We start from the raw sequence: 27,825 nt of genomic DNA, 5'->3' as shown, positions 1-27,825 counted from the left end.
TTGTGGTTAGTGACAGTACTGATATTTTGAATACCTCAAAACAAACGATGGAAAAACACTTGCTCAAAGAAAATTTACAAATGTATAGGAGCACCTGAAAAGGTACCAACCATCAGCAGTCTCCCTATGATCCTCTAGCAAGAAAGTATAATTCAGGAGTATCTTAACTTCTGATAATATAAGCGATGGACAATTGTCCCATTTTTACATTTGATAATTGATACTGCATAAATTTTCAGAAACGCATATACATTGTGAAATAATGTTATTTTTTATTTTGGGGAGGTTTCTAAATTTTTTATTTATTTTTTATTGTGAAAATAATATACAGAAGGGTTACAATTACATGGGCAAGGTAATGAGTACATTTCTTTTTTATTTTTTTATTTCTTATTTTTTTTATTTTATTGTGAAAATACTGTACAGAGGGGTTACAATTACATGGGCAAGATAGTGAGTACATTTATTATCAAGCATTGTATTTTTTTCATAGTTCACAAACCTCGTCACTGGAGTAATGAGCCTAATGTCTTATCTCAGTTGCCTGATTCCGACTTAGATGAGTGTGAATTGCATCATTATGAACATTTCTCCATGATACTTAACAGAATGAAATTTGAGGGTCAGGCCACTCCATGCCTCTAAAGATTTTACAAATATTACAGTAATACACACCTAAAGGCTCAGTACTCACAAAAAATTGGTGTGTTATAATTGTCTTCAGATCAGAAATACTCTAGAATTTAAAGTAGAAATATGGGCTGTACATTTTCAATACAAGAGTGATGATCACCCCCTGCAATTATTCTCAGTGGAAAATCCTTCCTATACATTTTACTGACGTAGCTTCTACTCTGTGCTATACCATTATCAGGGAGGGTCACACTATGGAGCTACAATAGTGCAGCAACCTTAGCTTCCTTTGAGTTTTACCTTTAATCTTAATACCAAGGTCAGTTCCGCAACTACAATCACATCATTAGTGGACACCTGAAATTTCCAAGATTGGTTAAAAATTCAGCTATCATTTCTCATTGCCAGTGTTAAAGATCTCATTCCATTAGATTTATTGTGTTACTTCTTGTATTTCCAACACTGCCTTAGATGTTGGTTTTTGATATAGAGCTTTTAGTTTGCATTTGATTTATGGAAGTGTTAGTGATGCCAGTTGAACTGCATATATTATAATGTACTTAATTTGATGTTTTGACATATGAATTTAATTTTGGCAATTAAGGAAGTCAATCCACATCACTCACAAAATTTTCTTTATATGTACTGGTATTGCTTTATTGTGAACTTCCTAAAAGCCAGTCATTGGAGCACATGTCCTAATCCCATCACTTCTGTCACTGAGACGAGGCTTGAAAGGTCCAGACGACTTGGCACTTCATAGTGAGAAGGTTTCTACAATGAAGGATGAGAGAATAGAAAAAAGAGCAAATGAATCTTCCAACTGTTTTGTTACATGTTCTTTACACTTAGCCATTAAGACACCATAATAGTATTTTTATGACTTCTTACCTACTCTTTTCCTGTTCTGAATGTTTTATTTATGGATCTCAAAGAAATCATATAAGAATCACATAATAAATATATAAATCATATAAGAAAACTTAATACTTATAGGAAAGTACTAAGCACATAAAATGTAATGCACACCTAAAATTGTCTCTTTATTTAAAACTTCAGCAGTTGTAGTTTATTTATTCTGATCACAAAGATTATAAATTAAGTTACAATAGTATTCCAAATGGAACACAGAACTAGAAAAATGAAGGATAACACTAAAGAATGCTACTGATACCACTAATAGAGTAAGAAAAAAATTTAGGCAAAACTCCTTCAGAGTGAAAGCCACAGGACAGCCCCAACATTACTTTCATTGTTTCATATGAAGAAAAGACTGTTTTTTAGTAAAGAAAAATTTTCACCGATATTAGTATCAATTGGGCATATATGTCTTAAGGCCTTCAGGAAGGATGCTGGGACCATGTTGATGGAAGTTGACTTCTCTGGGACCTAGTACAAATGTGCAGACACCATTCCAAGAACTGCACCTGCATTAGGGTAATTTTAGTGCTCATGATAGTTCCTCCAGTTAGGAAATGAATTATTTTATGGAAAACAGAAGTAGGAAAGAAGGCCAAACAAATTTCCCAAGTACCTAATACTGATCAGCTGTCGACCCCTAATTCAAATCCAGGTTTCCACCAGGCATATATGAGGATATTCTGTAAGATTCACATTCATTACCTTTCAAGATGTATGGAGCAGATGAACCTACATTATCTTCCTAATTATGGTTATAATGGCAATAACATTGCTACAAAATATCCATATTTTTAAATGAAAAGTGTGTGCGTAATGACATTGTAGGTGATCTTTATACCAAATAAAGCCTAAGCAAAAAAGAAAAGTAAGGGGCTGGGAAGGTGACTCAGTGGTAGAGCGCTTGCCTTGAATGCATGAGGTCCTGGGTTCAATTCTTCAGCACCACATAAGCAAAAAGAAAAAAGTTGGAAGGGGCGCTGTGGCTCAAGTGGTAGAGCACTAGCCTTGAGCTGAAGAGCTGAGGGACAGCACCCATGCCCAGAGTTCAGGCCCATGACTGGACCCCTCCTCCCAAAAAAAGAAAAATAAAAGAGCCTAGGCCCCAAATTTAAGTCATAGTACTGGCACTCATATACCATATATATATGTATGTGTATATATATATATATATATATATATATATATATATATGGTATATGAGTGTATATATATGGTATATGGTATATATATATATATATATATATATATATATATATATATATATATATATATAGTTCCTAAAATATACAGTGAGTTAATTTGTCGAAACCTGGTCATAGATTAAATATGAGGCATGAAAAAGTATGTAAGTCTGAAATGACTCCAAGGTATTTTGAAAAGACAGCTGGAAGATTTATTACTTAATCAAATTGTAATGAGGGAATGGTTTGTAGATAGAGATCAAAGGTCACTTTGGGATCTTTTGAGTTTGCTAATATCAGTAGTTAGGAGTTGTCAGTAGACAGGATGCTATTAAGGACTTGAATTAAAGAAAACAGAACTGGAGAAAAAATACAGAAATAATTACTGTACTCAGTGGTAACAACCATTAGAAGGAATATTACAGAGCTAAGTCCTGGGATACACAAATATGTAAAACATGACAAATGAAGAAAAAACAGTAATAAATATGTAATGCAGACTTATATGGGTAGGTAGTTTAATATTTAAGGGCTATGAAGTGATTGTGTGATGACCTAAAATTTAAGAAATTGCTAAGGTCAACTAACCTTTGGGTCAACCATAGCTGATAGTTTAAGTAAAACGGGGCCACAATAGTGTGTCCTGTTTTACCAAAGTGAAAATAGGCCAATATTTGGAAAGCCACTTTTTGGACATGTGGTTGGAGTGGGAATTACTGCAGTTTGTTCAACTGTCAATAGAAAACTACAGGTTTAGCGCAATGATAGAAATCTTTCAGGGATCTGGTAGATTTTCCCTCTGTCTTTCTGTCTTCAATTTCCCTTTTAATCTGAGAGCTAAAATATCATTACTGGAAGCCTGTCTAAATTGTGCCTTTGGCAATTAACAGATAGTCACTCTATCACATGCCCAAATAAAAGAGAATGGGAATAGGTCTACATTGAGCACTCACAGTAGAAGGATCTCTGGACTTTCTCAGGAAGAGCCTTATGCCATTGTAGGATGGATAGGGCTGAATAATATGCAAAATAGACATCATAGATTGAAAGTATTCTGCTAAGTTGACACTTGAGATATCGGATGTTTTAACTGCATTGTATTGGTTTTTATGAATCAGTTAATCAGATTCTTCATACCATATGATGTTATTAGACTGTAAAATGCATGCTTATTGCATTTCCTTTGTATAACATATAGTATGTTTTGAAATTTGGTATAAAATATTCGTCTTTTCATTTATTTATTTTTAATATGAATTTCTCTAGTTCTCAAGTGTAGGGAAATGCCCTGGAACTTTGTAATTTGATGTCATATAGAATTTATTTTTTAATTCTTATTTATTGTCTATTGCAGCACCGGCTATATGTAATTTAAACTGTAGTTTTCTTCAAGTGTATCATCCTACACTGAAGTTTTTTTCTTACAAGATTTCTAATAAATATATAATCTATTCAATTTTGAAAAGTACTGCTGTACCTCCCACTTATTTGTGCCATTTCTGAAATCCAAGTTCCTCTATGTTTCAGGGTGGATAATTTTGCCTGTAACAGTTTTGTGATTGAATACATAGCTTCTGGCTACTTAGGGAACAAAGGATGTGAAGCTACAGTATACCGATAAAGAACGTCCAGGTCAATTCAAGGGCAACTCATATGCTCCCTGTGTTGGTGAATAGGAGCAAGAAAAGAAATTCTTATACATGAAGGTGACTGGGAGTGTGTGCACATAGGTATTCACTTATGTATCTGTTGTTATAGTTTTACATATTCACTATTATTAAACGATATGTTATATATATTTAAATATATATATGATCTATTTCATATATATATATATATATATATATATATATATATATATATATATATATATATATATATATATATATATATGATCACAATTTCCAAAATCCAGAGAACCACATCCATGGGCATCGCTTTCCTATGTTGCTCTCTGGGTAGTAAGAAGGAAACCTGGTATTGTACTGTGGTAGAGAAATAACTCAGAGATTCAATCATTTTTCTTTCAATATGTTGCCTGTTCCTACATCTAAAATTAGGAAGTCTGTTAATACATAATACATGTTATAATACATTTAATATATAATACAATATATAATATATTCTATATTATAATATATTATATAATAACTGACAGTATTAAATTTTTATAAGGAAAAATACAACAAACGTATCAATGTCCATATTTTCCTAGCCATGATTAGGTTCAGTAGAGTTATAGGCATTATATCTCAACAGGAAAAGTCTACTGAAGTTCTAATGACCTTGAGCTAGATAAGGAGAATTTATGTAAAAGGAGCCTCTCTTCAATTATGAGAAAAGATAAGTTTGGAAGATTTTTCTTTTGTTTTATTTTTTTGTTTTTATTTAGGCCGGACAATGGGCCTGAACTCTAGGACTGAGCACTGTTGCTCACCTCTTCAATTCAAGGATAGTTCTCTACCACTCGAGCCGTAGCAGCATATCTGGATTTTTCTGCTTATGTGGCACTGAAAAATCGAACCCACGGTCTCATGCATGCAAGGCAAGCACTCTACCACTGAACCACATTCCCAGCCCAAGTTTAGAAGTTTTTGAGAAGAGGAATTTGGCATTTGCTTTGCATCCTTGATTAGTAAAAATTAGATAGCATTTTGCTCCAAATTTTGTCTCCTTTTATGATCGCTAAACAGTTACACATGATCATCATTCCATAGCATGTCTTTAAGTCCTTTTATTTCTTTTATCATTATTGTTTCTTGTTGTTTTGCTGATCCTAAATCTTGCACTCAGGGCCTAGGCATTGTCCCTGAGCTCAAGGCTCATGCTCTACCACTTGAACCACAGCACCACTTCTGGCTTTTTCTTCCTGGGCTTGCTTTGAATCATAATATTCAGATCTCAGCCTCCTGGGTAGCTAGGATTACTGGTGGGAGACACCAGTGCCCAGAAAGTCACTCTATTTTAGGTATTATTCTAAAATCCTCCTATCCAAGGTTACTCCTAAGATATTAAATGGACCTATGCCAATAGTTCCTTCATACTCTCATCTCCTGTTATGGCTATGGTGTATCTTTCCATTGTATCCTGAACCTACTTCACTGTTCTCTTCCTAATCCGTGATTCTAGATGTATTAATAATAATTACCTAATTTTCTGGCTATAAACCCTAAATTACTTACCTATTAATTTAATTTAATTTTTTCAATATGTTTGTTGTTCTGTACAAATCTGAGCTTATATTCACCTCTTGAATCTACCTCTTGGCATGACCATAACCTGGGCCTATTGTACCTTAAATGCAAGAGGTTAGCCAAAGAACAGCCTACAGTATCCCTGCATAGGAGTCAGGACAGGTAGCTGAGTGCCTGAAAGAAGCAATGCATTCCTGCATGAGAAGGGGTGAGAGAGACAACAGCCTAGAGTGCAAACTGGCAGTCACAACATTTAACAACTTCTCCTTTGGGGAAACTGACCTCCTGCAAAGTGGCAGTGAGATAACTTCCCTGGTGAATTTTTTTATGAAGGAAGTTTTCATGTCTCACTACATAACTCCCTTGTAATCAAAGAGAGGGTCAATCTTTTGTTTACTTCTTAGGCACAGTCTCAGTTTATCTCCATCTTAGACTTTGCTCATTCTCTATTCCTACCAGAAGGTCCTTGATGAGGAAGAAAGTGTGATCTCTTGGTTTCTGATTGGCCCTTTGGGACCTGAGGCCACTTTTAGTTTTCAACCCGTTCCTTCTGACAATGGGAAAGCTCATTCTCTGAATTGTGCCCTAGTATCAAATCTCTTCAGAGAAAGTCAAGGAATGACAGATTCTGCCTGAGGGAGTGAGTTTCTCCATTTCCAATGAGGTCAATTAATATCAGATTCTGAGACCCAGGTGGAAGTTCTTTACCAGGTCTTCCAAACTGGAGTGGACGTTAGCTCAGACTCCAAGCCATCCTCATATTTCTCCAGCTCTTTCTCATGAACCAAAAGGTTACAGGAGTTTAGTTCAGAAACAAGGAGAAATGAGAGTAACAGAAGAACCATTGGCAGTGTGAGGAATTAGAAACTTTCGGTGAAAAAAAGGGCTCAGAAAATCTAGAATCAGGGAGCTGGGAAGGTGGCTGAGTGGTAGAGAGCTTGCCTTGCATGCTTGAGGCCCTGGGTTTGATTCCTGAGCACCACATAAGCAAAAAGAAAAAGGTGGAAATGGCGCTGTGGCTCAAATGCTAGAGCACTAGCCTTGAGCTGAAGAGCTGAGGGACAGCGCCCAGACCCAGAGTTCAGGCCCCACAACCGGACCCCCCCCCCCAAAAAAAAGAAAATCTAGTATCACTCACATCATTTGGGAATCACATCATAAGATTAGGGAATAAAAGTAATAAATTACTACCTAATTTACTAACTCCACTACTCTACATTACAAGTGTTCTGTCAAAAGTTAGCTGTCCTAGCTCTATTTTGATCAGGAAAACGGAGCACATTCTTTCTTCACAAAGTTCTACTGAGTATCTTTATCCATACCCCAGGTTGTTCTTACTCTCTACTTCTTTGTTACTTTCCTTTGCTGGATTCAATCAATGACACTTGAAAGTGTTAGCATCTTCAGAAATATAATTACACTTTCTTCTAATCCATTTGTTATAAAGTAAAACAAATTATGGGGAAACGCATATCTATGGTACATTTTCTTCCATGGCATATTTATTTGATGTTATTAAGTATTATTTTAATAGTTTTATTGTTAAAACTTGAGGAAAATGATTTACTATTAGCAGTAATTAGTTTCACATGTTTTTGTATTTTTCCATGTCTGTGTATTTGTTAAGCTTCTAACAGCGTCTTTTCCCCCAACCGTTGTCTTCTTAAAATTGGTTCAAATTATAAACTATATATGATGGTCCTCTATGAGTTCATTGATATATTTAAATTTTGATCTAATATCCACATATTATAGGATATCTTCACCCTATTGAAACTGGTCTGAAAATCAATATGGACATTCCTGATTTAAAGCAAAACACAATGCCACAAAACGGAGTGAAAGTAGGATTAGGAATATATTCAAAATATTTAGCAATGATACAGTAGAAACATTCACTTCTCATATACCAGAACATGTTCACAGCTATGAATAGCACATTTTCTTCATTCCCTCTTTCTGGTGCATCTAGGTTGATTACACAGCTTGGTTGCTGTGAATATTGCTGCCATGAACATGGATGCTCATGTTGATCTATATTCCTTCAATATGTATCCAAATGCGGTAAAGGACATCAACATATCTGTCTTTTTGATATTGTGTAAACTTCCATTAAGATATCCCTATGGTTTGCACTAGTATAAAATGCCACAAAACCAAATATAGTTCCTGATTTATTTCAGCCTCTCCAGCATTTTATATATTTGAGTGGTGATAGCTATTCTGGTGTGTAAGATAGGATCTCAGTGACTTTCCTCTTTATTTTCCTTCTTATTTTCTATTTGGATATGAATCTCAAACATTTCATTTATTTATTAAACACTACATTTTTCCTTCATTCCTGATTAGTGTCTTTCTTTTTCTTTGGTATTTGATCGATTTTTAAGATTTATAACATTTTATTTTTTCCCATTACAAATACTCATTTTAGTAAAAAGATTTTTTTCATTACAGTTGTGCACAATTAACTAAAAACAACGGATTGTACATTTTTATCACTGGATTTTTTTTGTATTTTCAGCCAGGAAATTGTTTCAATAAAGATGCTGAACTTCTTTCACTGATATACTGACAAGTATAGTATCTCATATTGGCCTAAACTGATCTCAGAATTAACAGGCACAGCCTGGGCCACCACAGTCTGGGCTAAGTAAAACCACTAACACAGCACAAACTGCATTTAAAGAGAGCAAAGTGCTTCATAAAAGTTAGAATAAAGACATCACCTTCATGAAGCAAATGTTGAAGTTCATAAGCAGACCTTAGGAATCTGAATATCAAGAAGATCAAAGGATAAAAGTATTTAGAAGGACAACATTAGAACTCAAAATTGGGGAGGTGGGACTAACAATAGATACCAAAACTCAATGCTGAAGGGCAAGAGTATTTTACCCCAAACCTCAGCTGTGTCTGACTCTCTCACATAACACACACACACACACACACACACACACACACACACAAACAGGCCTAGTGAGAAGTTTTTGCCAAAGTACAGGCATTCTAGATTTAGACCCCGAATACTCTGAAAGTATACATTGTGAAGACCTTTACTAAAAGTACCCATTGCAAGTAGACTTTTACTGAAAGTTAGAACTCAGGTTCCTGGAAAAAACGTGAAATGTCCCAATAACGTTCTGCCCATAAGTCCCCTAGCAATAGCCATCAGCGGATGACAGGAAGTACCTAAAGCTACAGATGTTTTTTAATTTTTTAATTTTTTTTTTACTTTTTTATTGTGAAAACATTGTACAGAGGGGTTACAATAACATGGGAAAAATAATGAGTACATTTCTTATCAAGCTTTGTAGCTTCCTCCTTTGTTTCAACCTCCCATCCCTTCCCATCCTCCTCCCTGCCCCCTCATCGAATCGTCCTCCCCCCTTCCACCCCACCAAAGTTGTAAAGTTCGTTTTTCTCCATAAGAACTTGTACATCTCATTGTTGCAATGGGTCCACCTGTATCCCTATTTTAACGTTTTGTTTTTTTCCCTTCTCCTCCACAAATTATTGTTTATTGCTTAGCCTGCACTGGATAGCCAATAATATTGTTATAAGATTACCCAGTTAACTGTAGGGTCGGGCTCTCAACTCTGACCCACTGCAATGGTGACAGTTGTGAGTCCAGGCTCGAGCTTTCAATAAATGTCTCCCACGTGGTCACATGAGACTGGCTTCTTGGTGGTCTTTGGGGATCGTTATCTAAGCACAAGACTAGTGTACACAGAGAACCCCAGGGGCAGCTGTATCTGGGACAATGAAGCTTTTTTCCTCTTCTTTTTAGATAATCAATCATGATGTTGCAGTTGGCTCCAAAGCTGCTCCACACCTGAGCAGGAGGATGGAAAGGATGCCTTAGACTGCAGGACACCTTTGTGTACCCCTGGATTTCTGTGTAAGAATACAGTTTGTGGTCCTCTAGGCAGGGATCGCCAAGCTGAAATGGGGGTATGCTTTGCCTGGAAGATGGCACCCTGTGAGCCCTGCATTCATGGTGAAGCAGCCTGGAAAGCCCTGTGAACATCTCCGGGATGGCCTCTCATTGGCTTGGAGAAGTTGACTCCTGTAGTTGGACATGGCAGGAGGCAGGAGGAGAGCAGGAATCCAGAAGATGGGAGAGGCACAGAAGCATATGTACCTCTCCATTGAGACTCCTCGGCCATTCTAAGGAGGTTCACAACCCACCAGTGGCAGCCACTGCACAGGTCCGCAAAGGCCCTACTTGTCTGGAGCAGTGCTTGATCATGATCCAGAGCTGGAACTTCCCAAGTGGCCCTGAGCTTGGCTGGGCTGGAGCAGAGCCTACCAGCCATACTTCCTCTGCCCTTCTGTGTATAGCCTCCTAACAACTGCCCAGGCTACAGCACCCACAACAGGCCACCTCCTTGGGGCAGGTTGAGGCTGTGCTGACAATTCCTGGTGCCTGCTTCAAGGCAAGAGCCAGGCCTAGCCCACAGCAGAGCTCGCCCTCACTTCCAAGGGCATCGAGGGAGGCATGACGACCACAGGCCCAACCTTGCTGTCCTCACTGCCCCTAGAGGTTACCTATAAGTCCCTGCCTTTGTTCTTGAAATTCTTCAGGCATTGGTTGTCTCATTTTTCATTATCTGTTTGGCTGGGACTGGAGATTTCTTCCTCTCCTCACCAAACAAACAAGCCCTAGCAAATTCACCCCAAATTCAACACCTAACAGACACTCCCCAGAACCCATCTGCCTTTAGGGCTGCTGCTGCATGAGCTGTTACCCAACTGCCTCTTCCTCCCTTCACAGCCTCTGTCAGGGCCTCCTCACCATCCTCTCCCCACCGCCCTTAGCCCCAACCAAAGCTCGGCCTCCCCTGTGGCCTCCTCCCTCTCCACACAGACCCCATTCCCAAGCCCAGCAGGGCCCCTGCTCTAGGGAAAAGAACTGTGGGCCTGGCACAGCAGAATCAAAGGTGTCACAGTATGAAGCCTGCTGAGAATTGGAGGCAGCATAGGTCTCTGATAACTGTCTTTCACTTCACTTACACATGTATTAATGTATTAATTTGGTATTTAATATTGGCTCTCATAACTTCTTATTAAGCCTTTGCAGAATAGCTAGTAGAAGTATAGTCCCAAATTCGTATTGTCTCTTGTTTAATTCTTCCGAGATTCAGAGATATTTTAAATAGATATAGCCATCAGAAATTCTCATTTACATAACAGAGTGTTATTCAGAAAATATTTGCTTATGCATCTGTTATCAATTATTTCCAAGACTAGAAACTTTTAAAGTTCCAAATATTATAGGAAGATCTTTGATTCATGTTGAATGGATGTGAGTAGGTTGAGCTGTTGCATACATTCGTGTGTGTGTGTGTGTGTGTGTGTGTGTGTGTGTGTGCGCGCATGTATGGGGGGGTTATATGTATCATTGAAATTAAGGACAAGGAACTTTTTTCCTTTTTCTGAGATATGCATTATCGTGTTTCTATGTTGGTGGTAAACTCTGATTTCTTGCTTTTGCCTGATGTGCACATTCCAGCTCAATTTTTCAATTAAACCTTCTTATTTAATTTTGAGCATATAGTGGTCTGATATTGCTTTGTCTTTAATTTGTCATCTAGGATGTTCTTTTCCTCTTTAACATTAACAGTCATAAATTTTACCTCCTGACTGTTTTTCCCCTTTAATTTGCATCTTGAAATAAGAATTATAAGACCTTTGATCTCTGTATTCATGAAAAAAAAAACATTTTGAATTTTCTGTTTAATGTAATAACACCTGGACACATTTGTTAGCAACAAGATCTTAAAATTTATTTTTTAGTTTTAGTTTAAAAAACCCTCCTCCATGTTTTTAGTATATGGAGACAAACACTTCCTAGTATCAATGATAAGAGTTTTATTCATTAAAATATCAGATAATTCATAATTTTGAATATGTCCAGTGGCAAATGAATACATTTGCTCAATAGATTTGCTTGATAGACCTGTGCACAAACATACCACTCATAAGGGCTGAGAAGGTGGATCAGTTGTAGACAGCTTACCTTGAATGCACAAGACCCTGGGTTTGATTCCTCAGCACCACCTAAGCAGAAAAAGGTAGAAGTGGTATTGTGGCTCAAGTGGTAGAGCACTAGACTTGAGCTGAAGAGCTGAGGGATGGCAACCAGGCCCAGATTTCATCACCACCCACAAATTAAATCAATAAATAAAACTCATACTCAAGTACATTAATTTCAAAGATTAATTACCATTTTAGTTAGGGGCAGGGTGCCAAGATATAGCAGACCTTTGTCACAAAGCTTTAAGAAGGATTCAACACCTGACAAGTACTAAAAACAAAAAGTAAAAATTGAGATCTGACAACAACATATAGTATCACCACTCAAAGAGAAAGAGGTACTAAGAATGAAATACTTTTTATAACATTTCTTAAGAGATTCTGGTTCTACATTAATTATCATATAATGTGACCTTCAAAAACTCCAGGTGAACCTGAGTCTTAAGGACCTCTACAAAAACTGGAATAGAGAATCATCAACCTGGATTTTTCAAATGGTTTCTGTTAAGGTAGTGTATATACAGATCACCATTTTATAAGTTGCTAATGAGTTCACTTCTTGTTTGACAATCTCATCACTTTGTTCTCTCTCTGATTTTCCATCCTGTCCCTGTCCACAAGTTTAGCTCATTGTGAATATAATATGTACAGAGTACAACTGCTGCATTGGTTTCCCTTTTCTCCTTGAATTTCTGTGGCACCTTCAATGTCCATAAAAGGATAAACAAGAACAGGAAAACGCCTCTTGTTTCCAATTCATGGAATTCATTTCAATATAAATACCTAGTTTTATGAGAGTGTCAGACTCTGTCCACTCATCCTGAACACTTATACTTCCTGCACTTAGTCATAACTTCCACTGGATTCATAGGTCCACAAAGTAATTCTTTTCACTTTCCACACAGGAAGAACCTGAGTGTCAGAAAGATTAAGTAACTTACTGGAAATACTGGGCTGAGCATATTGACTCAGATCTGAAGATCATAGTTTGAAACTAACTCAGGTTGACATATCCATTACATGTTTATCTCCAGTTTGAGGCAACCTGGACATCAAAGTAACCCATCCTAGCTACAAGAGTCTGGATATCCAGAGCCACAGAGAGAAGTTGGAAGAGCATCAGCACATGCTCTTGTCCTATTCTAGGGAGTTGCTTGGTGCCAGCTTAGGGTATAGCTTCACCAGTGAAGGGGAGTAAAACAAGAGTGGTTATTTTAAAAAGCACTGGTCTGAAGCCACAAAATAAGGACCCCAGTCTGTGTGGACCAAAAAGTCTCTAGCATGAGGTTCTTTTTAAATTAACAGGAACGATTTTAGATTTTTGCAGAGTGGGATGGTGTATAGTTTCAGGCAATGTCTACTATGTCAGGTAATCCAGTCTGCTCTTCCACATGTTACTCAATAGCCAGGTTTCATCACAAATGATTTCAATGAGATTGTTAAAATTATACTGTGACTTTTACTTCTAATGAATCAAAATTCTGGCAAATGATTTCTGACTTCCAGATGTTCACACAACATTTCTCATGATCTTTTCTACTAGTTTTGTCTTTATTATTGATGTTTATACTACTTTTTTGTTGTTGTCTTTTGTGTATATACCATTTTTAGGGCTTGAACTCAATGTTTAATGGTCTCTGTTGTATTTTGTGCTCATGGTTTATGACACGCCATTCCTTGAGCCACATCCTCACCTTCTGCTTCCAGCTAGATAATTGGAGATAAGTTTTCACATTTTTGTCTGTTTGAACTGGTATTGAACTAAAATATTCAGGTCTTAGCATCCTGAGTTTGTATGATTCTACACTTGAACAGCTAACACCAAACTTTCCTATACTGTTATTTTAATTATGTGTTAGAAGAAAGTGGAAGTATATTTGGGCTGTGTGCAATTTTCAAATACAAGTTTAAATCAATTTGATATAATATAATTGTTACCAATTTTAAGTGAAATCAAAGAATATTACACATTCCAAAGAAATATAATTGAAAAAGTGCATAATCATTTTCTTTAAACATGTAATGGAACTATGAATTTCTTTCACTTTACCATTCATGCTTGATATAACTTTAATTAGCAGACTTCCATGACTAAAAGTAAATATATTAATTTTATACTACAAGAAGCAAAGTTATTATAGTTAAGAATAGATATATCATCATAGCCAGAAGATAAGTTTTTGAGCATTCTCACTATAAAGAAGTGTTACATGCAGAAATTAATGGATATGGTGTAGCTTGATCATTAAACAACATATAAATGAATGGGATTACCACTCCATACTTCATAAATGTGTAAAAATTAATTATATAGCTAGGCGCCAGTGGCTCATGCTTGTAACCCTAGCTACTAAGGACGCTGACAAGTGAGAATCATATTTATTTTTTATTTTTTATTGTGAACATAGTGTACAGAGGGCTTACAATTACATGGGCAGGATAATGAGTACATTTCTTATCAAGCATTGCAGCCTCCTCCTTCGTTTTCCCTTCACATCCCTTCCCAGCCTCCCCCGCCCGAACACCCAATCCTCCCCCGCCCCACCAAAGTGGTAAAGTTCGTTTTCGACATGACAACTTGTACTTATTGTTGTAACGGGTCCACCTGTATCCTTAAAAGACTTGTTTTTCCCCTTCTCCTCCACAAATTATACCAACATCAAATATAGTGAAAGCAGGGGTTATACTGTGGGGGAGGGACATACAAAGCAACAAAGAAATAATCTTATAAATGTGTTAGAAACAAATGCATAAAAGAAAAAACAACATTTAAAATACATATCTTGTAATACCTGTTTGGTCAAGTTGGTCAAAATCACTCCATGAGTATTTCTTAAAAGTATATCCAATTTAAGAGGTCAAATACATATTTTGTACTGACAGTCAACTTACAGCAATAACTTACACATAATTATATGTGTATCTTCTTACCTAACATATACTAAGAGCTGAAAGTGATCTCTTTTATCTAACTTAATGATGTAAATGCTTTGATTATGATGATGTTATTATTTGACAAATAAAATGTACAGAAGGGTGGTTCCACTGAAATGACAGGACAGAACACTGATAAATAACAACATTGCAACACAGCTCTTTTTAGCCTCACTCTGTCTACATTGGCAAGGAACATTGCAACAGCACACACACACACACACACACACACACACACACACATACACACACAAGTGTGCACATGTACACACACATATACATACATGGAAATTCAGGGCTTATTGTACAAAAAAGTTCAAATAAAATATTAGTGATTAGGAAAAATGATAATTTGACTTATTACAAAATAATACATAATCCAGTCACCACGGTTGTTACATTTTACCTGTCTCTCCACATGTGACCACTTAATTTATTTTTAGTTCATTCATTCATTCATTCTTTCATTCATTAGTTTGGTGGTAATACACGAGCTTGAACTCAGGGCCTGGCTCTGTCCCAGTATTTGTTATTTTTTTTGTTTTAGTTTTCTCAAGGCTAGCATTTTACTGCTTATACTACAGCGCCATGTCTATATTTTGTTGGTTACTTTCAAACGAGAATGTAATGGACGTTTTTGGTCTGGTTTCAAAGCACAATCATCAGATATCATCTTTCTGATTAGGTAGGATTAAAGACCTGAGCCACCCGTGTGGCTCCTACTTTTTCCTGTACTTATGTAAGGCACATACTTAGATATTAATTTAAAACTGAGAATATAGAAGCAAGATGTACAGTGATGATATTATCCTGTCAGAAATTCAAGTTAGTAATGTAAATTTCTTCTTAAGACATACACAAAAAATACTTAAGAAGAAATCTGATGATGGTGTGTGTGTGTGTGTGTGTGTGTGTGTGTGCTGTTGCAATATGTTCCACAAATAAGCACTGTGCAGGGGTGTCCAGCCATTCACTGTTATGTCATGAATATCTGCCTTGAGATACCAACTCATTGACAATGTCTAGGTGTCCACTCTGGGCTTCCAGATGAAGAGGGGTATACTCATCCTCATCCCTAGTATTCATATGAGTGGCCTTTTTGGAAAGTAGTCTCTGCACTGTAGTAAGCTGCAAGACAAGGACTCTACCACTGAGCCACCTTCCCAGCCCAAGGATTAAGATTATTCTCTTTATGTAGGCGACTAAAACGTATTTACTAATTTCTATATATAAATATTATTTCCTTCTCTTTTAAAAAATAAAAAAAATTGTTTGCTCTGTAAATTGATTAGAAGCATGAATTTTGTGGCTAGTTCGGTCATTGCACATCTGTATCTCTTCCTCTTTCTCTTTCATGGTTCTCATAGACAAAATGGTTGCTCCATAATTATCCTAATTTATTTTGCTTTTATATTTTTGGTTGCATCATTTCACTTTCTGCTCTGCCATTTCACAAAACAGCACCACACAAATAGAAAAATCCATAAGTGGTTCTGAGGCTCAAGTGGTAGAGCACTTGCCTTGATTTGAAGAGCTAAAGGACAGTGCCCAGGCCCAGAGTTCAGGCCCCACAACTAATTTAATAAAAAAAAAATCTAAATACTTGATAATTCTACTAACAGATCTGACTGAAATCAGGTGAATTACACTTTTCCTGTACAATGAAGTAATAGGTCCAGGCTAGGAAATCAGCTAGAGAAGGCAGGCAGATTGTATCTGTGACAAAACTTTGTGGAAAATGGAATCGCGGATTACTTACTGGTGATTCACTTGCAGTTGAACCATGATTCTGAACTATTGCTTGCTGATTGTGAACTATTGCTTTGATCATTATATTCTCCAAGAAGAAAAAGTGAAATTTAATTGATAGCAAAGGACTACTAATACATTTTGACTTCTCATTAAGCATCTTCAATCATCAAAATCACCTGAAGACAATAGACAAGACTATTTGTAGATGAAAACAAGTGTCTTTAAAAAAAAGAATTGGGGAGTTCCGGGAAGATGGAGGAGGAGAACCTGGAGTCTAAGTGAGCTCTCCAATAAAAAGCAGATTTAGAGTTCCAGTGAACAGTCCTAAGCCAGAGAATTACACGAAGTGTGCCATCACAGGACAGAGAGCTAGGCCAGAGAGGGGAAACCCAGGCAAGGAGACACTTTTGAGCTCTTGCCAGCAGCCACCGCGGGGGCAGCAGCTGTGGCGACGGTGGGCAAGCGCAGGAGCCTACCTGAGCCACAGAGTGTCCAGAACAAAGGAGCCAGACACAGCAGGCGAGCAGATTCTTCTCAACACCAGCAAGAACCGACAAAGAGCGAACATCTTCATCCTGCAGTTTGCAGAACAGAGACGAGCCAGGAACCAAGACTCAGCGTGAGTAGAAGCCTGACATCCTCACTCCTTCTCAGGGAGCAGAGGAGGGAAGGCCACCCCTCCCAGCACTGGAGATCTCCATCTTGGATACCGACAAAGGTCGGAGGAGCTGCTAGCTCCAACTCAGGCCTTCGAATAAAATGAGTCATTTAGCAGGTAACAAGAACTTAATGGCAGCGTGACCTGCCAGACCCAGATCCACCCAGTGAAAAGTCACCCAGCTCTGGCAACAGCCCTTGGAGTGGCTTTCTCCACTGGGTAATCAGAGCCAGAGGCTGCCCCTCCCTCTAGCAGCCTGGGCAATCAATTGAAATTCAGTAAACAGAAACCATGATAATGGCTCCAGGCTGGGCTCTGTGAATTTTCACAAACTAGCCCCAGGGAAAAGCTACTGTTTGTTGAAAGGCCTCAATTCTACCCAGAACCTAGCCTCATCACTGCTTCCCCCTCTTTTCTGATACTCAAAGCAGATTTGCCTCCCAATGAACCAGCCTAGGAAGAGGATGGCCAAATCCTGGGTATAGCAGAGCATTTTTCTGCCTGTTTGAACAAACTGACTTAAGAAACCAACCAAGCCACAGGACCACATGCAGACCAGAGAATCCAACAAGAGGCTGGTTACAGACCCAAGGGAGATACAGGACTTTTCCCACTCCTCCAAAAAAAATCAAAGAATTTTTTTTTTACTTTCTTCTTCTTCTTCTTTTTTCATTTTTTTTTTAATATTTGGTACCTTATATAAATTTTTTTTTGTAAAACTTTTTTTTAAATGTTCAATCTTTGGCTTTTTTGAAAAAAAAATTGTTTTCCAGAAACTTTTTTTTCCTCATATAATTTTTAATTTACGAATAAGTGAGTGTGCATTTTTCTTTCTTTTTTGGTTTTCTTTTTCTTTTTTTTTGTCTTTTTAAATTATCTTTTTGTTTTTTGCTTAGCTCTACTGAACTTCTCATCTTTTTCTTCTTCCTTTCTTATCCTTTTTACCTTCTCCTCTCTTTCGTTCTTCTTTATGTGACTTAATTCTTGTCCCGCACATCCTCAGATAAACCCGGAGTTTACTATTAGACATTACCCACATTGTGTACACCCTTAATCCACAAATTTATCACTGAATTCAAAACCATTAAGACTTAAATTCCTTAATAGCAGTACTACCTCTTCATACCTATATAATATTTGAAGCATTTTTATTTTTAAGTTTTTCACATCTCCTTTATATCCCTCCCCTTCTCTCAATAAATTCACCTTCATATTTAAATAGATTGTTATCGCTTCTACATAATGTTATTAATTTTTACCTTTCTATTTTTTCTTGGCTTTTCTTTTCCCGTTCCCTTTCACTCTCTCTACTTTCATCCTACCCAACCTATTTCCTGCTTTGAGATTAGGACTTAGTTAACTCTCCCTGAGCCTCCCCATATCAATCTATTCCTATTTTTTATCCACATCTCTCCCTATCCTTAATAATTACAGGTCTTCCAAATTCTTCTTTGCGGTTCGTAGCCCATTAATGTATAGTTGTTTGATGCTGAATAGATGGATCTATCGAACTAGATTGTATCTGTAGACTATTGACTGTGCAAATTCAGACTTGGGTTGATGCTTGCCTTAGCATAGTGTTCTAGCACAAAACTGGTGTTATTTTTATCTCACATGTGCAGAGTAAACCGGAAAAACAAGAAAAATTGCAAATCCGGTTATCTCAATTCCCAATCGTGATAATCAGGGGACAGAACAGATAATGAATAATCTAGAGGAGAATTCACAAATAGCTCTACAAACACTGCTGGCAACATGATAAATGAAAAGATTGAAAGCATAGAAAGGACTCTGTATGAGCGTGTAGGGAGAGAAAGGAGGCAATCCAAAAGTTCATACAGGAATATCATAAGCGTGAGGAAGCTATTCAAAAACTGATACAGGATTTGCATAAGCAGCTTGAGAATACTCAAAGAGAAAGGCAGGAACGGCATTAGCAGGCTGAGAACACTCAAAGAGAACTACAGGAATTGCACGAACAGGAGGAAGCTAATCAAAGAGTAATACAGGAATTGAGACAGCAGGAAGAGAATACAAAAGATCACTAAAGGCATACATGGAATCCATTAACAAAGAGCTGAAGAAAGTCAGGGATACCACAAAGGGAATGCTCAATGGAACCCAACAGAAGGAATGGGAATCCAAGGAAACCATAACCAAACAACTAAGTTATCTGAGAATAAACACTGAACATCATATTAAGGAGGTAAAGAAGTTCATACAAGATCTAAAACAAAGCTTCAACAAAGAATTTGAAGCCATCAAAGCTGACTAACTAGAAGCAAAAGAAATAAAAAAACAAATTAGAAAGTCTGGACAGCAGGTTATACCATGCTGAAGATCGAATCTCAGGGATTGAAGACAGCCTAGATATTATAGCACCTAGAAACAGAAGTTAATGGCCTAGGAAATTTGTTTAACAGGATCCTAGCAGAGAACTTCCCAAACATACAAAAAGATAGGCCTATTCAGATACACGAAGGTTTTAGAACTCCAAACAGACCAGACCAGAATAGCACATCCCACCATCACATCATAATCCACAGGATCAACACCGACCAAGGAAAAGATCCTTAAAGCTGTCAAAAAAAAAAAAAAAGATTAATCACCTATAAAGGGAAACCAATTAGAATCACATCAGATTTCTCAGCAGAGACAATCAAAGTCAGAAGAGCTTGGAATGTTGTATGCCACGCCCTAACAACAAACAACTATCAACCAAGAATACTGTACCCAGCTAAACTCTCCTTCATAATTGAAGGCCAAATAAAAACCTTCCATAACAAAGAAAAATTGAAACAATACATCTCTAGCAAACCAGCCCTACAAAAGATTCTTAAAAATGTCCTACACATAGAAAACCAAGGAGACCACAATAAAGGCCAAGAAACTGCACCTAAACTGAGAATCCAAGAACCATAGAAAGAATCCAGTATTTGCAGCCCCCAAGAAGGTAGATAACATGGAAGGAACTCCCAAATACCTCTCAGTGCTTTCTCTTAACGTTAACGGACTTAACTCTCCAATTAAGCAACATAGACTGTCTAGTTGGAATAAAAAACAAGATCCTTCTATCTACTGCTTCCAGGAGTCACATCTTGCCCGTAAAAACAAACAAATTTTCAATATTAAAGGTTGGAACAAAATCTACTAAGCAATCAGCCCCCATAAACAGGCGGGAGTTGCAATCCTAATATCAGATAAAATTCGTGAGAAGAGATAAAGAAGGTTGCTACATATTAATTAAGGGATCTCTCCTTCAGGTTGATATTAACTCCTAAATATCTTCTCGCGAAACAATGGAGCACCCACATTTATGCAAGAAACACTACTTTCCCTCAAATCCCATATAAATCAAAAGACATTAATTGTTGGGGATTTTAACACACCACTCTCTCCACTAGATAGATCAACTCGGCAAAAACTCAACAGAGAAACCACAGACCTAAACAGCTGCATATATCAACTAGACTTAACAGATATCTACCAAATATTTCACCCAGCAGCATTAGAATACACGATTTTCTCAGCAGCATAAGAAACATTTTCGAAAATAGACCACATTTTAGGACACAAAGCAGACTTGTCTAAATTCAGAAACATTGAAATTATACCTTGCATTCTCTCAGGCCACAAGGGAATAAAATTAGAATTCAACACCAAATGCCACCAAAGAAAGTCCGGTATCACATGGAGACTGAACAACTCACTGCTGAATCACAAGTGGGTCATGGAAGAGATTAGAAACGAAATTCAAATGTTCATGCTATTCAACAAAAATGAGCACACAAATAACCAGCTCCTCTGGGACACAGCAGTACTCAGAGGCCATTTTATAGCTCTGAACTCCTACATCATCAAATTGGAGAGATCTGAAACCAACAAAGTAGTGACACATTTAACCCTCCATGAAAAAGAGGAGCAAGATAAACCCCAATCCATTAGATGGAAAGAAATAATTAAAATTAAATCAGAATTAAATGAATTAGAATACAAAAGAACTTTAGAAAGAATCAATGAAACAAAGAGTTGGTTCTTCGAAAAAATTAACAAAAATGACATACCCTTAGAAAATCTATCAGAAAAAAAAGAGAATACACCCAAATAAATAAACTCAGAGATGAGAATGGAAACATCACCATAGAAACAACCAAGATTCAGAACATTATAGGAGAATACTTCTCAAAACTTTATGCTAATAAGTTTGAGAACTTGACAGAAATGGACCTTTTCCTAGAAAATATTGACATCCCAAAACTAAACCAAGATGAATTCAACCAGCTTAACAAGCCCATATCAAGCATTGAATTAGAAACAGCAATAAGAGACCTACCAGCTAAGAAAAGTCTAGGACCAGATGGTTTTTCAGCGGAATTCTACAAGGCCTTCAAAGCAGAGATCACACCAATTCTCCTCCAACTCTTCAATAAATTTGAAAGAGAAAGTTCACTACCAAGCACATTCTAGGAAGCCAGCATAACCCTCATCCCAAAACCAGGCAGGGACTCATCAAAGAAAGAGAACTATAGACCCATTTCTTTGATGAACATTGATGCAAAACTTATCAACAAAATTTTGCCCAATCGACTTCAAAAATTCATCCAAAAAATCATACACCACGATCAAATAGGATTCATTTCAGGGATGCAAAGCTGGTTCAATATATGCAAACCAATTAATATTATTCATCACATCAACAGGGGCAAGAGTAAGTACCACATGGTTATTTCAATAGATGCAGAAAAAGCATTCGACAAGATCCAACACCCCTTTATGATGAAGGTTTTGGAAAAATTAGGAATCCATGGAACATTCCTCAACACAACAAAGACTGTATATGACAAACCTACAGCCAGCATTATACATAATGGTGAAAAATTAAAGCCATTTCTTCTTAACTCAGGAACAAGACAAGGATCTCCACTCTCTCCACTTCTCTTCTAGCTACAGCAGTAAAACAATATGCAGACATAAAGGGTATCCAAATAGGGAAAGAAGAATAAAACTTTCCCTCTTTGCAGACAACATGATCTTGTATTTAAAGAATCCCGTAGACTCCAATCCAAAATTACTCAAATTGATTCAAATCTTTGGCAAAGTAGAAAGGTATAAAATTAATCCCCCAAAATCAATGGCTTTCCTGTATGCCAGCAATGAGGAAAGTGTGGCTGAAATTAGGAAAGCAACTCCATTTGTAATAGCCCCACAAAAAATAAAATACCTAGGAATTAACTTTACTAAAGAAGTGAAGGACCTCTATGATGAAAATTCAAAATCTTGAAAAAGGAAATCAACACAGAACTTAAAAAATGGCAAAATCTCCCATGCTCCTGGATTGGAATGATTAACATCATGAAACTGGCAATACTTCCCAAGGTTATCTACAAATTCAACACGATACCTATCAAAATTCCAACCTCATTCTTCAAGGAAATAGAAGAGGCAATCCAAAAATTCATATGGAACAATAAAAGACCCCAAATAGCAAAAACGCTCATCAACGGAAAGAACACTGCTGGAGGAATATCAATACCAAATTTCAAACTCTACTATAAAGCCATAGTAATCAAAACAGCTTGGTATTGGCATAAGAACAGACTTCAGGACCAATGGAATAGAATTGAAAACCCATAAATGAACCTACAGACCTATAGCCATCTAATCTTCGATAAAGGAGCTAAAAAATAGAATGGAAGAAGGACAGCCTCTTCAGTAAGTGGTGCTGGCAAAAGTGGTTAATTGCTTGTAGAAAACTAAAGCTAGTTCCTTATATATCACCCTGCACCAGAATCAACTCGAAATGGATCAAAGACCTCAAAGTCAGTGCAGACACTCTGAAAACATTACAGGATGGAATAGGAGAAACCCTAGGTCTCCTTGGCTCAGGCCGAATTTTTCTTAATAGAGACCTGGAAACACAACAAATCAAAGAAAGGTTGGACAAATGGGATTGCATGAAGTTGCAGAGCTTCTGCATGGCAAAGGACATAGCTAGCAAGATCAACAGAAAGCCCACGGATTGGGAGAAGATCTTCACTAGCCATACAACAGACAAGGGTCTCATATCTAAAATATACTTGGAACTCAAAAAATTAAATCCCCCAACAACAAATCCTCAAAGAAACAACTGCCCATTAAATAAGTGGGCGAAAGCCTTAAAGAGAAACTTCTCTGAATAAGAAAGAAGGATTTCCAATAGACAAATGAAGAAATGCTCAACATCCCTGGCCATAAAAGAAATGCAAATCCAAACAACATTGAGATACCACCTCACCCCAGTTAGAATGGCAAAAATCAAGAACTCTAACAACAACAGATGCTGGCGGGGATGTGGACAGAAGGGAACCTTACTTCATTGTTGGTGGGAATGTAAACTTGTTCAACCACTTTGGAAAGCAGTATGGAGGTTCCTCAAAAACTTCACATAGAGATCCCCTATGACCCAGCAATCCCACTTTTGGGCATTTACCCAAATGTTTACAAACAAGACCACACTAAATCTACCTGCACAACTATGATTATTGCAGCATTATTTATCATAGCTAAGATATGGAATCAACCCAGATGTCCCTCAGTAGATGAATGGATCAAGAAAATGTGGTATATATAAACAATGGAATTCTATGCCTCCATCAGAAAGAATGACATTTCCCCATTTGTTAGGAAATGGAAAGACTTGGAAATATTTATATTAACTGAAATAAGCCAAGCTCAAATAAACATAGGTCCCATGGTTTCCCTTATTTTCAATATCTAGTATATGTATGAGTCAAGCAGAGGTCAGATAGTGTGATGTTAGGAAAATGAACCCTTAGATATATATTTAAAATTTTTTTTCTTTCATGCATTTGTTTCTAACGCATATAAAAGATTATTTCTTTGTTGCTTTGTATGTCCCTCCCCTACAGTATAACCCTTGCTTTCACTCTATTTGATGTTGGTATAATTTGAGGAGGGGATGGGGAAAAACAATTCGTTTAAATAAGGATACAGATGGATCAGGTGCAACAATGAGAAGTACATGTTGTCATGTCGAAAATGAACTTTACAACTTTGCTGTGGGGGGAGGATTGGGTGGGAGGCAGGGGGAGGCTGGGAAGGGATGTGAAGTGTAAACAAAGAAGAGGCTACAATGCTTGATAAGAAATGTACTCATTATCTTGCCCATGTAATTGTTACCCATCTGTACAGTATGTTCACAATAAAAATTTTTAAAAAAATTCAGAGTTGTATAGCTATTTAAAAAAAAAAACAAGAATTTAGGTAGTCATACAAAGGACTTCTATTTTACTACTGCATTATACACTTTTTTCTAATGTTGGATACCAACATTAGAAAGCTATTAGAAAGCTCTTAAAGCCTTTATGTTGAATAGTGAGTTCTTTTACACTATAACATGGTATTTCCCAAATCATTGACATAGAAGGCATTGTTTCCTATTTTCTCATTCCTAGAATAAGCTACACATGAAGACCCCACTGGTCCTCATTTTCAGCCTCTACTTTTGAATACTGAGGAAAATCTTTCCTCTGCTCTCTATCAATTCCCTACTATGCAGTTCGAATAATTTAAAATAGTAAAAATGGAAAAAGAGAAAATAAATCATGGTGAAAAAACATATGCAGGAAATTCACCAGATTTTTCTGACCCGTTCAACCATTGTGAACTCTTGGTGAAATACGTGGACATCTCATTCCCACTTGCACTCAAAGTCCCTGGTTAGGAAATTTTGACGAAGACAAGGAAGAAGATGAAAAAGTGAGAAATGGTATCAATTGCAAGAAAAAAAATATGGTGTAGGATCCAAGCAAATTTATTCTTTGGGATGTTGAAATTAATTGGCTTACTACCGTGTGTAGACTACTTTCCAAAAAGGCCACTCAGATGAATACTAGGGATGAGGATGAGTATAACCCTCTTCATTGGTAAGCCTAGAGTGGACACTTAGACATTGTCCATGAGTTGGTAGCGCAAGGCAGATATTCATGCAATAACTCTGAATGGCTGACAACCCTGCACAGTGCTTATATGTACAATAATATTAGAGTGGCTTCTTTCTTAATTCATCATGATGCAGATACCAATACCCAAAATAAGGCCTCTTGACTGCATTGCATCTTGCTGCTGGGAATAGAAATAGAAAAGATACTCTCTTGAACCATTATATCAAACCAGGTCTGAAGAAAAACTTGGAAGAAACTGCATTTAATATTGCCAAAAGGATAAGTATGTATCACTACCTCTTTGAAGTTGTGGAAGGCTGTACAAATTGTTCTCCTAAGTCATAATGGTTTGGTTAAGTTTCTTAAATTTCAAAAATGCCAGTCCATCCTTTGTGTCCCTTAATTTTTTTTCACAATACAAAGTAACAGCAGTATCTTACTTTAAAAATTCATGGATTCCATGGTATTCTTCCAAGTGAATTGCCTGACTTTGATGTCAAAATGTATTCAAGAGTTGTTTGTATACATCTATAATGATTTCTGCAGTTTGTGATTTTTTTAAATCAGAAATAATTTTAACTTATCTGTTGAAATGAATAGTATAGAAACTAAAGTTTTTCCTCGTAGTTTTCTGAAAAAAGTATATCTATGTTTGTATAATATCCATAATCTATTTCATTCGCTCCTAGATATAATACTTGGAATTCTACATTGTTATATAATGTATAGGTTCATTAATAAATGTGTCCTTTCACATTGCATTCCATATAGAAGAAATTTAAGATTTCTTTTTTTTCCTAGGTCCTTAAATTATTTTATTTCTTTGGGATAAATTTACAATGTTATCTAATTTCAATTTTTGTAAAGGTTATGCTATGTAAAGGCCTTTCTAAGGTGAAGAATTAATACACTGATGTCAAACTAACCTTTAGTTCTATAAATTACATGTATTTTTACATTTGTTTTTTTGTAATTAACTTTTTAATAACTGTTTTTCATTTCTTGCATCAGAATAATGAAAATTATGGAATACTTCACAAATTTTCATATCATCTTTGTGCAAGTGCCATGTTAAACTCTGTATCGTAATTTGGGTAGACCTGCTTCTGAAGCATGCAGTACCCTCTAAATTTAAGTACTTAATGTTGCAATCTTTATACAGTCATATATCCATGGTTCCCTATTTGTAACTAGGAACTCTTAATGTTCCTAAAAATGCTATTGATCTTATTTCTCTAAAATTCTGTGTATAGTGGAAAAAACATATCGTTTGGTCAATTACTCACATTTACAATTTTTTTCAGTGTCTATTTTGTCATTTTCAGTTTAAATTTGATCATACTTTGAAACCTTTTCAACTAAGTCCAAAGGTGATGGCTTTTCAGGTACTTATTTATCAACTCAGTTAGCTTTGTAGAGCTAATGGATTCAAAGTAAGCCTTACTTAAGAGCTACTTCTAAACTTCTGCAGCTTAAAATTTCCCAAATGAGGTCTTGCTGGGACAAATATCTACCTGAACCTTTACCCTTCTTCCATGTAGGAACAGACCAACCAGAATATCTTACCCTGACAGCATAGATTGTCTTACTGGAACAAAACTAATCTTAGTTACAAGGGATCATAGAGAGATGAACAGTTCAGACAGAATTGTTCAGAATGGAAGGTATTTTATCAAAATATAATTGTTTATTATACTTATCATTTCAAAAGTAGCTAAAGCCAAGAAGGTGAAAAAATTGTTCATATGCATGATTACCTACTGTTCTAGCCTGTCTATCATCCAACCTGGCAGGAATTTACACTACTGACTTTCTATCACCAAATATTTCCATAGCTCCTGGAGAAGACCATATGTTTCTCCTTGATATTAGGCCTTAAATTGGTAATGTTTCAATCATAGTTTTTCCTCTTAGCTCTAGGCTGTAAATCTACAAATGTTAAAGCTTTAAGTCTAAGTCTACCAAAAACTGAGGTAGAGATAAACGAATAATATTTTAAAACAGAGTTTCTTTTGATTCCCTAACCACAACACAATAATGCAAAACAATTTTTATTTTATATATGCTTATATATCTTATATTTATAGGTGCTGATTTTAAATTTCACACAGTGAATCTTTCTACAAAATAATTGAAGACTCATCTCAATTTCTCATTTCCTACATTATTTCAGGACCCCAATTCTTTACAAGAATTAGCAGAAATCAATTGTGAAATGCAAGGCAACTTAAAATGAAAGATGAGATCACAAAATCTGAAAGTACTGTAATATGAGTGAACAAAATCACAAATGAACACGATTATTTTTAGTACTCCTCTCCTAATCATTAATGAAAGATTTCAGTGCAGCCAAAAAAATAGTTTCTGTAGGGCTGGGAAGGTGGCTCTGTGGTAGAGCACTTGCCTTGCATGCCTGAGGCCCTGTGTTTGATTCCTCAGCACCACATAAGCAAAAAGAAAAAAGCCGGAAGTGGCGCTGTGGCTCAAGTGGTAGAGCGCTAGCCTTGAGCTGAAGAGCTGAGGGACAGTGCCCAGGCCCAGAGTTCAGGCCCCACGACTGGACAAACCCCCCAAAA

General features: G+C 36.7%; 1 long non-coding RNA gene and 1 pseudogene across 1 annotated transcript; both read right to left on the bottom strand.

Moving 5' to 3' along the window:
* Positions 1-367: 367 nt before the first annotated feature.
* On the bottom strand, positions 368-17,389 carry LOC138814708 (uncharacterized). The gene is made up of 2 exons (XR_011368055.1): positions 17,125-17,389; positions 368-1,407 (listed from the first exon to the last, which is right to left on the bottom strand). It is a non-coding gene; the product is annotated as an uncharacterized lncRNA (long non-coding RNA).
* Positions 17,390-26,267: 8,878 nt separating this feature from the next.
* On the bottom strand, positions 26,268-26,364 carry LOC138814712 (U6 spliceosomal RNA; annotated as a pseudogene).
* Positions 26,365-27,825: the final 1,461 nt, after the last annotated feature.

The sequence above is a fragment of the Dipodomys merriami genome, unplaced genomic scaffold (genome assembly GCF_024711535.1).
Source record: "Dipodomys merriami isolate MVZ:Mamm:240054 unplaced genomic scaffold, mDipMer1.0.p SCAF_600, whole genome shotgun sequence".
Lineage (NCBI taxonomy): Eukaryota > Metazoa > Chordata > Mammalia > Rodentia > Heteromyidae > Dipodomys > Dipodomys merriami.
This window is presented reverse-complemented; position numbering and strand designations above follow the sequence as displayed.